The 14,886-nt window shown below is 42.2% G+C and overlaps 1 protein-coding gene across 2 annotated transcripts in view; it reads right to left on the reverse strand.

The window, feature by feature from the left end:
* Positions 1-11,528, reverse strand: part of LOC104367345 (dynein light chain Tctex-type 2) — a 41,201-nt gene extending 29,673 nt beyond the window's left edge. The window contains exons 1-2 of one of the 2 annotated variants that reach the window (XM_032985203.2): positions 11,428-11,528; positions 10,306-10,379 (exon numbers count right to left, since the gene is read on the reverse strand). The gene's annotated coding sequence lies outside the window, so the exon portion shown is untranslated. The remainder of the gene's footprint in view (positions 1-10,305; positions 10,380-11,427) is intronic. The other variant, XM_032985204.2, reaches the window with a different exon arrangement.
* Between the last annotated feature and the right edge of the window lie 3,358 nt (positions 11,529-14,886).

Consider the following 14,886-nt stretch of genomic DNA (forward strand, 5'->3'; position numbering starts at 1 on the left):
CACCTCTCTGCAAGCAACTCCACTAGCTAAACTCCACCCTAAGTGCATTTTGTGGAGTGGAATGTTTTCTGAAAAAGTGAGGAATGTTTCTGTTTCCCAGAAACAGTAGTCAGGGTGTTTTGGCTGGGCTGCTGCCTCTAGGTGGCTGGAGCTGTTTTGCCCCTTCCGAGCTGTAGTATGGTGCATTCACCAAGGTACTTCTCAAACAGGCTGTACACCGCAGGCCCTTCCATGTAAAGTTTACCATTCCTAAGAACCACAGGACTGAGTAGCATGGGTGTGCTGTGGAGAGGGGCTATGTACAGCATACCAAGCCCTTGGAGAGTTCTCCACTGAACAACATGTTTGACATTGAGGTACCAAGTTAGCCAGCATTTGGACCGTGGGCTGGTGTGCTGTGGTTTTGTATTTGACCTTTAGCTGAGACAATCCTTGTTCAGAAAAGCCCAAGATGGGAGAAGGGGGTCTTAGTTGTCTAACCAGTGCACCTTCTAGGTGTAACTTTTATTCAGTGTTAAGGAAGGGAGAATGTTTCTAATTGTTTTAATGGGAAGATAATAATACTTTTAAGCTGGCATGATAGTACAATGATAGGCGATGACAATTAGATGAGCTCTTAAATTTTGGACCAACGGCCCGTGTGCAAAAGTGGGAGGTTAATTCTACACAGTAGGTAAAGAAAAAGTAACCAAAAAATAAAAGCTGCAGTTGACCCTTCAGGATATAATGCACTTGTGTCAACATGGACTCTGCCCAAACATTGTTCTGCTGTGGAAGCAGCTGGATGCCCTGCCCTCTGGTTTACATAGCACCAAAGGGAAGGGGTAAGGAGAAATGATGTGAGGGTAGAGGGGGGTGGAAAAGAGGCAGGAGGGAAAATAAAGCAAACCCAGCTCACCTCTTCAACACCGTGCTCTGAACTGAAAATGTCCTGCAGCTGACCCTCTCAGCACTTATTTCTTGATAATTAGGAACCTGCATCAATGGAGAAAGAGTGCCTACCTCAAAGTCACAGGCATTGCTACAAGGAAGCAATTTTTCTGCTTCCTTTACAAATATTTTTCTTTGTGACGGAGGTGGAGGTGGGAAAAGTGGTGCAGGGGAGAGAGTAATAGCTATTTCTGTCTGGCCTGTTATATTCGAGGTCTAATTTATAGTATTCCATGTAGCATGATGGTGTCATTTTAAGGTGTATTAACACTGACGTCTGGAATATTTATTTGGTTGAAAAACGCATCTGTTACTAAATACATCTCTGGGGAGATGGCTGTGGGATGATTACAGAACTGATGGCCATCAAATTGATAGTATTTCTCTGTCCTCCTGAGTCTTCTGCTATAAAAGTGGGACAGGGCGTTTTCTGGTTAAGAATAATGGTCTCTGTGCTATCCTCAGGGGCAGATGTGACCCAGCACCTGCGCTCTGGAGCCAGGATAGAGAGAGCTGCTACACAATTATCTTCCAGTTTGCTGTTAATTTCTATCCAGATTAATCAGTAGTTGCTCGGCATGAGGAACCACATTGTAAGCTTTAAAGGTTTACCACACACCATTGTTGTTTATTTATTTATAGTCTATTATTTATTCTAGAAATACTGGCCTGTTTAACCTGATTTGTAATCTTCCTTCCTTTTTTTTTTTTTTTTTTTTTTCTTTTTGGCTGAAGTCTCTTATGTGATTTGCATATGTATAAAGCCAGGGGGGATAATTGGTGAGGATTTGTTTTTCTTGTTGACTATCTCTACCAGGTAATATGAGATAGTGCCCAACAGAGATTCTTAACATCCCTTACTTTAAACCAGGTTTAAACCAGGTTAATGTACTGAAGCAAGAGAGACATTACTGATCTTAGGAAAGGGACCTTTACTGAGCATTACAACAGCATTTTGTTTATTATTTGTGTTGTGGCTGTGACTGGATGTCCTAAATGAGATTAAATTATCTGATCTGAACCAGATTTCTCAGTTTCATTGTATGATGCCATCTACAGATTAGGAGTGAGCAACCACCTCTGCAAATACATGTACTTGATTCATGGAAATTAATTGAACATGGACTGTGCTGAAACTATGCTATGGATATTTTGATAGTTTATTTTCATTAGCATTCAAGCAAGGTGAAGTCCTGTCTGTGGGAAAGACGGGATGTGTGATGGAGGGAGCCCTGCGTCCCTGCGTCTGCAGCACGATGATCTATAGCTGTGGCTTCTGCGGGCTCACCGCAAACAGGGTGTGAGCACGAGTGCTCTGGTCACGTACATCGGTGGGTCTGTGACGCTGGGGATTCACTTGCCAACACCCTTGCTGAATGGCAGGGATTGCAGCTGTTAGCAATCAAGAGGAAGCTATAGTTTCCTTTTGACTTTTACAAACTGGCCTAATAAAAGTTCTATTTATTCAGGTGTTTTTATACAAATTTTCCAAAGATCCAGAGTTGACCTTTGTATACGTAGTTTCCCCTCCAATTAGTGAAAAGCATTTAGAAATGTCAAGGATGGGATTAGAAGAGGCCTCCTAGGTGCTGTATGCTGCTGTTACAGCCAACCAGGTTGCACACTATCTTTTTCAGCTGTATCAGATAACAGAAATAATTTGCGTCTCTTACTCTTCTGTTTGCTGTACTGCTGTATCAGAACCTTGTTCAGTTGCTTAGAAACCCTCTTCTAGAATCCAGTTTTTTTTCACGGCCCATTCATACTCATTTGTTCTCGTGCCAGTATTGTCCCTTAGTTGGGTAGCTCTTCTCTCTATCTAATGTTTACACATCACACTTCGATGTATTTGCAATAAGGAACCTTATTCTTTCTCAGCCTTCATAATTTTAGGCTAAACAAGCCCAGATTTTTTAGTGTCCACTCATAAAATAGGTTTGTTATTTCCTGGATATACCAAATAGCCTTTCCCTGCACCTGTTCTGGTTTCAGTTCCTCATCCATGGGACCAGTCTTGCAGAGGAAGATGCACCACCATTTAGCATAACAGCAGAAGTATCTGCTTGCCTGCCTGCCTGCACTGGCTTTACTTCATATGCTACACACTTAGGGGCACATCTACCTTTGCAACATCTCCTGCCAATGGGTCCTGGTTGTTCTATGATCATGTAATAAATAAAGGTCTTTTTCCTCTTGGTCTTCCTTACATAGGCATGCAGGGTTTGGTTTCTTGCTCTGGAACAATGCCATGCACTTATTAGATCTCCCTTGCTCCTTCCTCACTTGAAATGTTTGTTAAAAATATTGCCGCTGATCTTACAGCTTCCCATGATGCATTTTTTTTTTTTTTCAGGCTCATCTCCTACTCAGTTCCTTTCTTAGTTTACAGCTTTTTAGAATGCAGTGGCTTCCATCTCCACAGCCTCCTTCCCACTAGTGATCCTACTTTTGCTTCCACCTTTTACATCGCACTCCCTCGCAAGGCCTGGTGGTGAAGCCTTCATCTAGATTTCAGGTCATGCTAGAACATTTGTCATGTCTTTAATGTCAGAAGAGCCTCATTTTCTGTGGTTTTCATTATATTTAATACCTGATTTTTTTTTTTTTTAACCTTGTTTTGTTGCGTAAGGTCAAGTTCAGATCAGCTGGAATAATTTCAACTCTGGGAGCACACTTTCTTCATGTGGCTTCCTCAGAGCCCAATCCCAATTTCTAATATCTGTGTGATCTTTGTTTAATTTGATACACTTTTTGAGGTGATCATTCATCCACATGGGTTTGATGCCACCCTTATAGAGTTCTCCATTTGGCCAGAGGTTTGGCATTTCATGTAAACTTTGTCTTAAAGGCATTCCAGTTTCTTCTGAAACCCGGGTCAATGAGATTTTCAACCCAGCTCACTACACTAACACATCCCATTAAATTCTCAGATTTAATTAATTCCCAAACTTAATCCTCATCACTTTATCCCACAGGGCAGAAGCACAAATGAGAAGTTTGTAAAAGCCTGCACAACGTTTTCGGTGTTAGCCCGGCACCCTTCTTGCGGGTAAGTGAGTGGGTAATGCAGCTCGGCTGTGGCTGCCGTGCGAGCAGGGATGGGCAGATGCAGGGCTGGGCGCTTGCTCAAAGAGGGATGGACACCCACCCTCGGCTCCGTCATGGTCCTGCAGTGGCATGTTTGAACAAGAGACAATAACGTGCTCAGTAATGGCCCGAGTAAAGTTTTGCAAGGAGGGCAGGTGTGCCTGCTTGAAAGATAAACTCTTCCCCCATGTGACGATAAGATAAATGATCTGAATCTTGTGATTTAGTTAATGTTTCTGTCTTTAGCCTGCTGTGTACACAGCACCCTGCTGGATAAGCTGCCCAGAACTGTGTGCCTCTGTATGCACAGAGATGTAATAGTCAGCAATATCATTCTCTCACCTGTTGTCCTTAACTAAACAGATTTTAATCATTATACATCGTTAGTATGTGTTCCTTATTGTACAGTGCAGCAGCACCTTGCATTAAAAAAAGGCCAATGCCAACATTAAATAACATCATTTCCTGTGACTGGAGGCTCTTGTTTCACTGCTGTTTCAGGCTGTCACATTTCTCTGGAGCAGTATTTAAATTATGCCTGAATTTAGGCAAATGCGTTTTGTTCAGTTGCCTTGGAATTAGAGTTAATCCATCTTTCTCACCAAGGGAAAATTCCTCCAGAGGCATCTTACTCTTGTTTCACTGCTTATTGATTATCACTCCCAGTTTGCACGTTACTGGCTGCGGCGTTCCAGCTGCATTTGAATGAGCAAAAGAAAAACCAGCTGGTGCTCGGTTGTTCTGATTTTTATATCAGCATTTTGGTTACAAAGACATTTATCTAATCTTATTAGCTGGCTTTACCAAGAGGATTTCCTCGCAGAGTTAACTGGGAGAAAACAAATAGGCAGCAAGGGGAGGGGGGTGGGGGATATGTTCTGTTACTCTGTACAGAAGCACATTCTTACCTACTGGGAGAAAAAATAAATCAGGTTTGCCATTGACTCAAATGCTGGCATGTTCTGACTAAGGGAAAGATCCTGAATCTCTCTTATGTGAATGGCCTGTATGGAGGCAAGGCAATGGGCATTTTCCTTCCATGAAGGTACAGAGAAAAGGCCAGAAGGTACAACCTGCTGCAGAGGGAAAGGCGGGCAGTGGGCCCATGCCTGCACTCAGGGAAACGTGGGCTGGGGGCTGCAGCCATGTGCCTGGCACCTCCCCTGCTCCCTTTCTAGAGAGCTCACATGTTATGTGTGGGGCTTTTTGCATGTGACTAAGAGCCACATGTACAGTGAGAGTGCAAAAATGAAACCAGTTTGGGGAAATTAGTTCAAATGGTGACTTTACATTTGGGATTGCCAAGGTTGAGGCTTGCAAGCATGTAGCCTGAGGTCCAATTTCCCTATGAGACAGTGCACAGGTCATGGTAATAAGTATTAATAAATTCAGAGTCTTATTTAATATAAAATAAAATATAGTAACATGAATGTACAAGCATACATATTCTGTTAGAGGGTTCCTTAAAAGTAGTTGCTGCTAGAACAGGATTTCTACTGCAAACAAAGAATCATATCCTTCGTTGGTCCTTTGTTAATTTAGAGACTGTCAACTTCATCACACAGGGCCTGCACATCCAGGAATTCCTCTGACAAAGGGCATCCCAGAGTCTGGAAGATTATCCAATTACAATTTAAAGAAACGTACGGCAAGAATGACTGACTAAAGAGAGAAGTCTCTGAAAACGCTAGGAAAAGAGAAAGAAAGAGCATGTGAGTGAGAGAGAGCTCCACTTTCTCATGAATAAAGTGAGGAGAATGATACCTGTCCTTATGTTTTGTGATGAGTGTAGACAAGGTCCCAGCTGTTGGGTATGGACTTGCTTGCTTTCTTTCCTTTCTTCTTCTCTTCTCCTTCTTTCTCCCTCTTTTGTTGTATACAGACCCCATATTTACATGAAAAACTTACATTGATTCTTAAGGGATCTTTTTAGATTTACATGTGTTAGCAATTAAAAACTCTGTTTGGGGTAGCACTGGCAGAGAATAAAGTATGTCTCAGGCCTTGGCTGAGTCAGGGGAGTGGTAGATGGCTGCTTCTCCTGGAAACAAAAGGGAAGTTCCAGGGAGCCATTGCCTTGGAAATCCCACTCAGAGCAAGATCATCAATAGCTACTGGTTCCTCCTAGCTCTTTCCAGGTGCTGGGAATTGTCCACAGAGGAGACAGCATTATCATGTCTGGAGGGAGAGTTGCATGATGATGCATTCCCATCCCATGTCCATCACAGGTATTGCCATCCCTGGGCAGGCACAAAAGTATGCCTAACTGATTCAGAAGCGTTTGAGAATGACAGCAGACCAAGCCCATTCACTCTTCCTCACTGCTAACAGCGCCTGCTTGACTCACCCTTCGGCATGGTTGGGCAAAACTGACTGCAGCTTCCAACCTGCTCCAGCCACCCTCTGCTTCAGCCAGCATGGCCGTGAGGCAGTAGATTGCCCAGGCTCTGAGTTACGCTCTGCAGCCTCTCCAGGGGCCGAAGGACGGCACGCTGGAGTGTGCCCACCTCCTTCCAGCCTGCAGAGCCGTCCAGCCCTGTCAGTCACTGGGAGCTTGCTCCACCTCGTGCTCAGGTGTTTTTATAAAATGACATAAAGGGAGGAGAATTCCTGAGGACTAATGGAAACAGCACTCCTAATACTGAGCGTGCATCTGTTAAAATGACATCAGTAAAAGAGCAAAATAGAGGACATAGTGCAGCTATAATGATGAAAAGCTACATGGTTTTTTTCCAACAAATGTTCTCCCATAGCACCTACTTTTCTGTAGGCTCAGCACCTGCCTTCATGGGAGGCTATTGCAAAATAAGTGAGTGTGTGTGAGGGTGTGAATTTAAAACAATGCTCTGAATCAGCTCCTTAAACAGATGCCTTTATTTGTCACAAAGAACGTCTTTTGATCATTCCACTTAACCCACCTCCAGAACTGGCTAAATGTAAGCAGCACTCAGTAGAAAAAGAGTGTGTCCAAGCTGGATGTTAATACTGCTCTGTAGCCACTCTGGACTATTTCTCTATTGCAGCCATGTTCTGCGATGAGAATAGCTTCTTGGTTCTCCAAGTCTTGTATTGTGCACCCAAAGTGGAAGATCTATTTATTGTGTGAACAGATTTGTTTCCTTCTCCATTCTAATTTAAAACATATTCAGTGAAGCAGGGGCCCTTTGAAAGTTTGGATGTGTAGCACAGTGATGGCTTTTGATTTTAAGATCTGAGTCTTTGTTTCTCAAGTCGCCATGGCCCAAACGCAGGCTATCAAAAAGACCTTAACTTTAGAGGATAAATAATGCAGCCGGCGGTCTTCTTTCTCCTGGTAAAACTGAGTTGCCTGTGCTAACAATAAAGCTTGCATGTCCAGTAAGTGAAGCTTTGTTGGGGCACCCTCTGAGGATATGGTAAAGGCCATGCCAAACTTTTCCTTCACCACTGGGTAAGAAGCAGTTTCCCATCTGTGAGAAATTTTTGTGTGAGATTTAGTATCAGTCCAAAGTAAGCCAAAATTGCCTCTAACCAGAATTCTGCCATAATGGGATCTCACAGCCCAGCGGCTCCGGGATCTCAGGAAGGGGTTCTGCCTTTGCTCTGTGAGCTGCAGACTACTGTGTGCGTGCTACTGCACAGCCAGACCTTTACAAAGCTGCATCCTTACGGGTACTCTGGGGCCGCAGACGGACCCCATATGAGCCCACAGAGGCACAGAAAGGCTTTGCGCCAGACTAACATAGTGTTACAGACTACTTAGCAGAACATGGGAGATACAAATCTGAAGAAATAACAACTACATTTATATACCTTTGTTTTATTTTTATTTCTCATCCTTCTGAAGAGTTGGAAAGGGTTTCTAAAGTGTTCAACTTCTTTTTCTAGTGATAGTTTTCCTTCAGAATCATACCTAGGTAAACTTGTTCTCTCTGTCCTTAGAGGGTTACCTGATTCAGCTGAAATTACTGCAAGAAAGTGTGTCTTTATTTCCTCTTTTTCATCTGAAGCTTATTATTTAATCACTGTCAAAACAGTTTTGCATCCTTCTCCTTAACAACAGTAGGATTGTTTGCTTTACTGTTATTAATTTGCCTCTGTATAGTTGTACCCTGTTGAACTATTTGATTGACTAAACAACCTCTAAATATTTCCACTGTTGGATCAGTGCACAGTTATTAAGTGACTGACACTCCAGCAGAGAAATGTATTGGTTTCCACAGTAAAAGCGGAATTTCAGTACATCACGATATTTTATGGCTTAAGAGGACCATCTGAACTGCCTAACTTCTACCATAATTCTTAATTGCACATAGATAAATAGAAGAGTGTTATCTTGTACAACCTCCAATGTTAAAACTAATTTTTCCCCACTGATAAAAATAGATATAATTACACATAACACGTATAAAAGTCACACCCACTTACTTAAATTGAAGCTCATGATAAAGATTTCCCATTTCAAATTGCACTTTGAGAACTATCAGTTAATTTTTAATAAATTTAAGAGTTTTTGTCTTGTAGTGTCCTACTTTCTTAATTAAAATGCCATATGCTACCAGGTGAAATGCTTTGTGGAAGAAATCTAAATCTCCTGTGTCATTATTTTGCCCTTATTAATCAAATGTGTGATCCAACAGCTGTTGAGCAGCCTCTGTACAATACTTTTTCTACCTTTCATGATGGAAAAGTACCCTCCTTCAGGCCTGAAATAACTACAGTTGTCAGAATTTAGGAGGAGTCTTCTAGGTTTGTACATAAGACCTATTTCTGTTCTGACTTTTTGTGCATGTTAAATCAATTTTGTGAAAGTGTCCAACCAAGATGGGTGCCATCCATTTGTAGAGAATTCATTCAAAGTTTACCAGTCACTTGGGAAGCAGCCACAAGATGACTCAACTATCAACATTTGGTAGGGATCTGTTTGCATAGTATTTTGGAGGAAGCACAAGGCCATGACTCTTTCTTTTCTTCCCATGAAATTTCATACAAAATGATGACTTGGTACAGATGAATGCTTATGAACACCTCCACAGCTGGGATGTGAGTGGCTGATTTAATGAATTGTTTTAATTAGTTCAGGTTCTGTGGACTTCACTGCACATCTGGACCACATGTTTCATCTCATCTAGCAAAGAAGTAATGCCAGAACTCAGGTCCAACTTCACTTCTATGGAAATCTACCTTCAGTTCCAACTTAAATACTAAGTGTTGACTGCCTTCTGAAGTTGGCTACTTCTCTGAGTTTCTCTCTAGGTTGTGGATATTTATGGTGTCTTTCCTTTTCCTGAATACCTGTGTCTTAGAGACACTCAAAGCCACTGTAGTTTTCCAGGTGTGAACTCCCCCTCTTTTTCTTCCTCTTGTTCCCCGTTCCCAACCCTCCTGACAAGCAGATAGCCCGGGAGCATTTGCTGTGGTCTCCACCGGTGGGGGCTGAAGGATGAGCTGGCTCCCACCCCACAGCAGCATCATCCTCCCCTGGGACTGGGCTGATGGAACAAGACCTTCATCTCACTGCCCACGGCTCCTTTGAAAATTTGGTTATTGCACTTGTGGGGAAGACGAAACCTGAAAACCAGCTGGCCAAGGCACATAAAATGTTGGATCATATATTAATGAATAAGGACAGTAAGTCTTCACAAAATTTTTCTTGGGTGTATCTCCCATTGCTTCTCTTCTTTGTATCTCCATGTCAATTTGCTTCATCATTTAACCTATTTTTTTATTCTGTGTCAATCAGTGTCCTGTCTCTTTCAGTTACTCCTTTGAAGTGTCATTGTTTTGTGAGTCTGAGGACAACCATTTGCCACAGGGTGAGATGAGAGCCATCACATATGGATGGGTTAAGAGGAACTCAATCGGTACCTGCCCTTGAGATAGTACCATTCTTTTTTCTCAGGTTAAAATATTTCAGCCGTAAAGCAGAAGCTGCCAGTTTAAGGTGTTTGTTGCGGCCAGTTTATTCAGCTGCCCATGGGTGATGATTTTATACTCAGAGAGAAGTGGTTGTTGACTACTATTTCCCTGTGCAACTTTTGTCCATCATCACTGTGATATCTGAACATGGCTACCACCCTGCATGAGCACCGAGAAATATGAGCCTATTTTACTAAAGTATTTGCCTCTTGCTCTCTATTCCCCAGCAGGTGGAAAATTACAGATCCAGCTTGCTTGGAGAAAACATGAAACAACTAGCAGCAGAGTTTTGCATACTAAGGGTCCATAAATTCTGCAAATGACTGGCCACATGAACTTGGCTTTACATGTCACTAAATAATGATAAAAGATTTATGTGCGAAGACCCACCTGAAATACAAGTACATTGTTGATGTATGTGTTTTCTGATTTTGAATATGGTGGCAAATTTGTGGCCTTCTCTTCTGTGGGGAAAAAAAAAAAAAAAAAGGAAACTGCATCTGTTTACATATGTGCACTCCTAATTTGTAAGAAATCCAGATGTTAAAACACTTGCATATCCCTGCACAAATAAATAGCAAATAAGGACAAGGTTTCTGAATTTAGGATTCCTTTTTAGTGCATGTTCTCAAAGGATTTTTCTTTTCTGAGTATAAAGAACCATTTCTTTTGAAAAAAGAAAATCAACATGCACCATAAATGACAACTTGTTATGGATGTAAATATTAATTATACATTGAAATTCTGGAACTGTTTTTACTAGAAGCTTGTTAGCTTGTTAATTATCATAATTATCATACAAGGGGACAGGGAAGAGAGAGAGGGAGACTGATTAGTGTTGGTAATTTGCCTCATCTTTTCTGTGCTGTTGCCTTTTTTTTTTTCATTTTGGGAAAATTAATTCTGTGAAATTATCACTAGAGTGCTGTGTGCTCCAGGACACGTCTGTAGGATGTGGCATTGTTCTGGCAGAATGCAGACGTAATTCATGCTTGGCACTTTTCCTGTCCCTCTCCTCCTTGCCATGTTTGAGTCTGCCACTCTTGGGCAATGCCATATCGTGCACTTTTCTTCCCTCAAAATAAAACAGAAGTAAAAATAGGGACAGACATACAGTGCTCCTGAAACCTCAGGCAAATACAGGCTGACAGAGGAATAAAGGAAAATGGTGGTGTTTTAATTACAATAGAATAGAGGGAAATTACCCCTAGGAGGCATAGGGCTGTTAGTGAGTACCACTGGGAACCACAGCCATCCTTAGTGTTTTGAAATAGTCTCAGGGCAAGATGCCTCCTCTTGCTGACCTGAATGGACTCATATTTTCTCTGCTTGCACCTATATGGATGGGACAGCCCTGGCTACTGAAAGAGGAGGGGAAAAAAAAAAAAAAAAAAAAAAAAGGAAAAAACATAAGTCCAGTATAACTTTTGCTCATAGAAGAGTTTTAATTAACTCTGAGATAGGAAACAAAAAATTAGTTTAAATATCTGTTCCATCATGTCAAAAATTTACCTTTCGTGTTATTTAAGGTTCCATAGTGCTTCCTGGGTCACTCAGGATTTTCAGGAAAGATCTGGAAAAAAGTGGCTGTGAGTCCACCAAATCTGCAAAGAATACAGAATCAGTCAAAATCTGAAAAGGCTGTTAGAAACTTCAGAGGCACCTAATCCGACTAGATGAATAGATGACATGGTACCAGACAAAGTTCAGCTCTGTTCAGACAAAGTGTTGCACACTGAAGAGGGAGAAGAAAATGGATCTGCTCATATGCCTTACAGGGTCCTCAATTACCTGTAGTGGTTTGGGAAAGGCAGCTGAGTGCCACTGTGGATGGCTCAGTGATCATTTGGATGTAGAACACAGCTCTAATTTATTGGTCAGGCAAGATGTTAGACTGCAAAAGGAACAGGATGGAGAATAATGTGCGAAATGCAGGCAATTAATGATGTAAATCGATGATGCATTCACATTTGGAATAACATATGCAGGACTGGTCGCCCAATACTCCCAAGTTTCACAAGAATCCTGCAGCAAAGCAAGACAGAGTTCAGGGAAAGGTGACAGGAATGGAAAAGGACATGTGACATTTCCCATGTGAGAAGAGACTGAAAATACTGGACAGTTTACCTTTAAAAAAAGGTGGAAAGGAGGTGATATGGTATAAGTATTGTAAAGGTAGGTTTTGATAAACAGCTAGCAAATAGAAAGCCTATTTGGCCTGTGTTACAATTCAGGAGCAAGAAAGGAGTGAGCAATTTGAAAAAGTAGCAATTTCAGAACTGATAACAGAAAATGTTTTGCACGTGTATCATTGGCCTCGATGCTACCAGACATCAGTTACTAAGCCTATAGGAGGAAGTGGTTTGTCATGATAGGAGTGGGCTTGTGGATTGAGCAACTGGTGCTGGGGACCCACCACCCACATTTTGTGCCTTTGGGGCTTTTACACTGGACTAGACCTACTCTGGTCCCAGGGACCAAACATTCAGCAGCAGCAGCGCGTCAGTCTTGCCCTTTGGGTGTGTACGGTGGTTTATTTTCATCCCATAGAAATGCACCAGATAGAAATGAACACTCCATGCTGTGAACCAAAGCATGGCACATGGGGACCATGGAGAGAAATTATTCAAAAGCACACCTCAGATCCAAACTCAGATTTTAATGTAGATGTATCTTTTGAGCCCAAGAACATACTAAGACTGAAAGTAAAACTTGACATTTATACTGAAAAAGAATGTCAGAATTATACTAAAGAAACTCGGAAACTGATAGATATTTTATTTTACTTTATTATATTTTTATGCTTTTTTTTTTCTTCTTCTTTTCATTGAATGACTGTTAGGATGTAACATTTTGGGTTAAGGACCAAGGAAGATGCTTATAATATGGATCCCTGATGTCTCTTCATAGCCAGTCAATTATGGCATGAAATTAAATATTCAAATGTGTTTAATACAAATTATTTGATAAACATGAATTTATTCAGATAAATTTATAGGGTGTTTCTTGTGTTGTTTGTTTCTTTATGGCGCTTGTCCACAGTGCAGATTCTGGAGTAGCCTTTGAAATGAAAGTGTTCATGTGTTACAACAAATCCAACAAATTAATTTTGAAAACTTCTTTTGTTGTTTTCAGGTTGTCAGAGTTATTCACAACTTTCACAGAACAACCAGAACTGGGCTGAGGAGACCTTACAGAACAAGCTGCAGGGTGAGGAGCAGGACAGTGGAGTGGGCTGTAGGAACACATGGGGTTTGAGATGATTGCCGCCACCTGATCTAGCCCGTCAACATAAACATTAGGATTGCTCTGGCAGACATCTCTAGAGTGGGAGCACAAGGGGCACCTCCGTACCTGCACAGTAGGTGGCTCTAACACATTTGAAGATGGGTTTGTGTTTTGAGGAGAACTGGTTTCAATTAACCTCACAAGGTCGTTCAGTGACAGCTCTCTCAACCTTAGACTTATTTAACTGGAGGCAGGCATTGTTATTATTAGTGTAAATGGTATCTATTTGTTCCTTATTTAGGTTTTGCCTAAATAATACTCTGAAACTATTTACCAACTATCAGCTACCAACCAGTAAAGGGGACCAGGAGAGACAAGAGTATCTCAGCTCTGATAGCCAAGCCAGCACAATAATTCAAGCAACAAGAAGTCTTCTTGAGGGGTTTAGACCTGGATTAGGACACTGTCAGGAAACAGAAATTTGAGGGCATGGAACCTCCTGTGCTGGGCTCAGCTGGGCAGTGCTGTGGGGACAAGGGACAGAGGTGGGACATGGCTGTGCCCAAGCTGCTGGAATTGTAGCCTGCCAGCATTTGTGTGGCTGCAGGAGGGGGGACACATTTTCCTTCATGCTTCTCCCCCGACACAGGCACTGAACGTGGCCTTAGGGGTGTGTGACCTCTAGTACCAGTATCAATAACAGAAAGAAACCCAGCCCAGCTAGCTGTAAGGTCAGGGAGGGCAAGTGAAGACCACTGGACTGTTTGGCCTCTGACAGGTCTCAGTGGTTCCCCCCACAGCCCCTTCCTGCAGCCAGCACATCCCGACAAAAGGTCTCAGGAAATTGCCCTGTGGAGACCGCAGTGTGACATCTGGAAGATGCACCTATCTCTGGAGGACAGTAGTTCTGCTATAATTATTCATGTCTGCTAATTAACCAGGATGTAATTAGATATAATCACCCTGACAACAGTGTGCACCTTTTTTCAACAGACAAGGAGGAGGCCTTGTTGTCCACCTGTGTCTGATCAAAAGGGATAATAGAGGAGCAAGCCATTAGTGTGCACATGGTAAGAGAGCTGGGCCAGTGCTCCCATTGAAGTCCTGATAAGTGATACAGCCAAGCATTGGAGAAAATAATTAATTCATGATATTTTTTAAACTGTCTTTGCCACTATGATCTCAGTTGTCAGTAGACAACCTGTTTGAATAATGTTGCATTAAAAAAAGAAAAAAAAAAAAAAAAAAAAAAAAAGAAAAAAGGCCAGGGAAGCTAAAAAAAGAAGAGAAACATTTTCTACATTATCAGCAGGGTTCAGTGAAATTATTGCATCCTTTTGTTACAGCCAACAACAAGGGAACAGCTGAAATGTTTTGTATCCATCTGTGCATGGCACCTTCCCAAAACCTGCTTAACACAAATGCGACAAGGGCCCTGTCCTCTGCTTATCCAGAAAGACCAAGGTATGCATGGAAATCCCCCATCCACAGAAGGAAAGCTTCAAAATGTGACCTGGGAGTGACTGGAGCCTGTCCCAAGCCTCTCTCCGAGGGGCAGCTGGGATCCCTTTGCTTTAGCCCCAGTGGGGCTGCATGCAGAAAATCACAGCACCAAGGCCATGGAACCATGTCAGGGATGCCTCAACACCCCGGGCAGCTTTAGCCGAATTGCTGAGAGCAGCCACCTTCCCGTGTGCCGCTGACGGCAGCCCCCTGCCCTCGCCCGTTGCTACAGCCATGCCA

Source organism: Tyto alba, unplaced genomic scaffold (assembly GCF_018691265.1).
Source record: "Tyto alba isolate M040663 unplaced genomic scaffold, T.alba_DEE_v4.0 Super-Scaffold_22, whole genome shotgun sequence".
In the NCBI taxonomy this organism is placed as follows: Eukaryota; Metazoa; Chordata; class Aves; order Strigiformes; family Tytonidae; genus Tyto; species Tyto alba.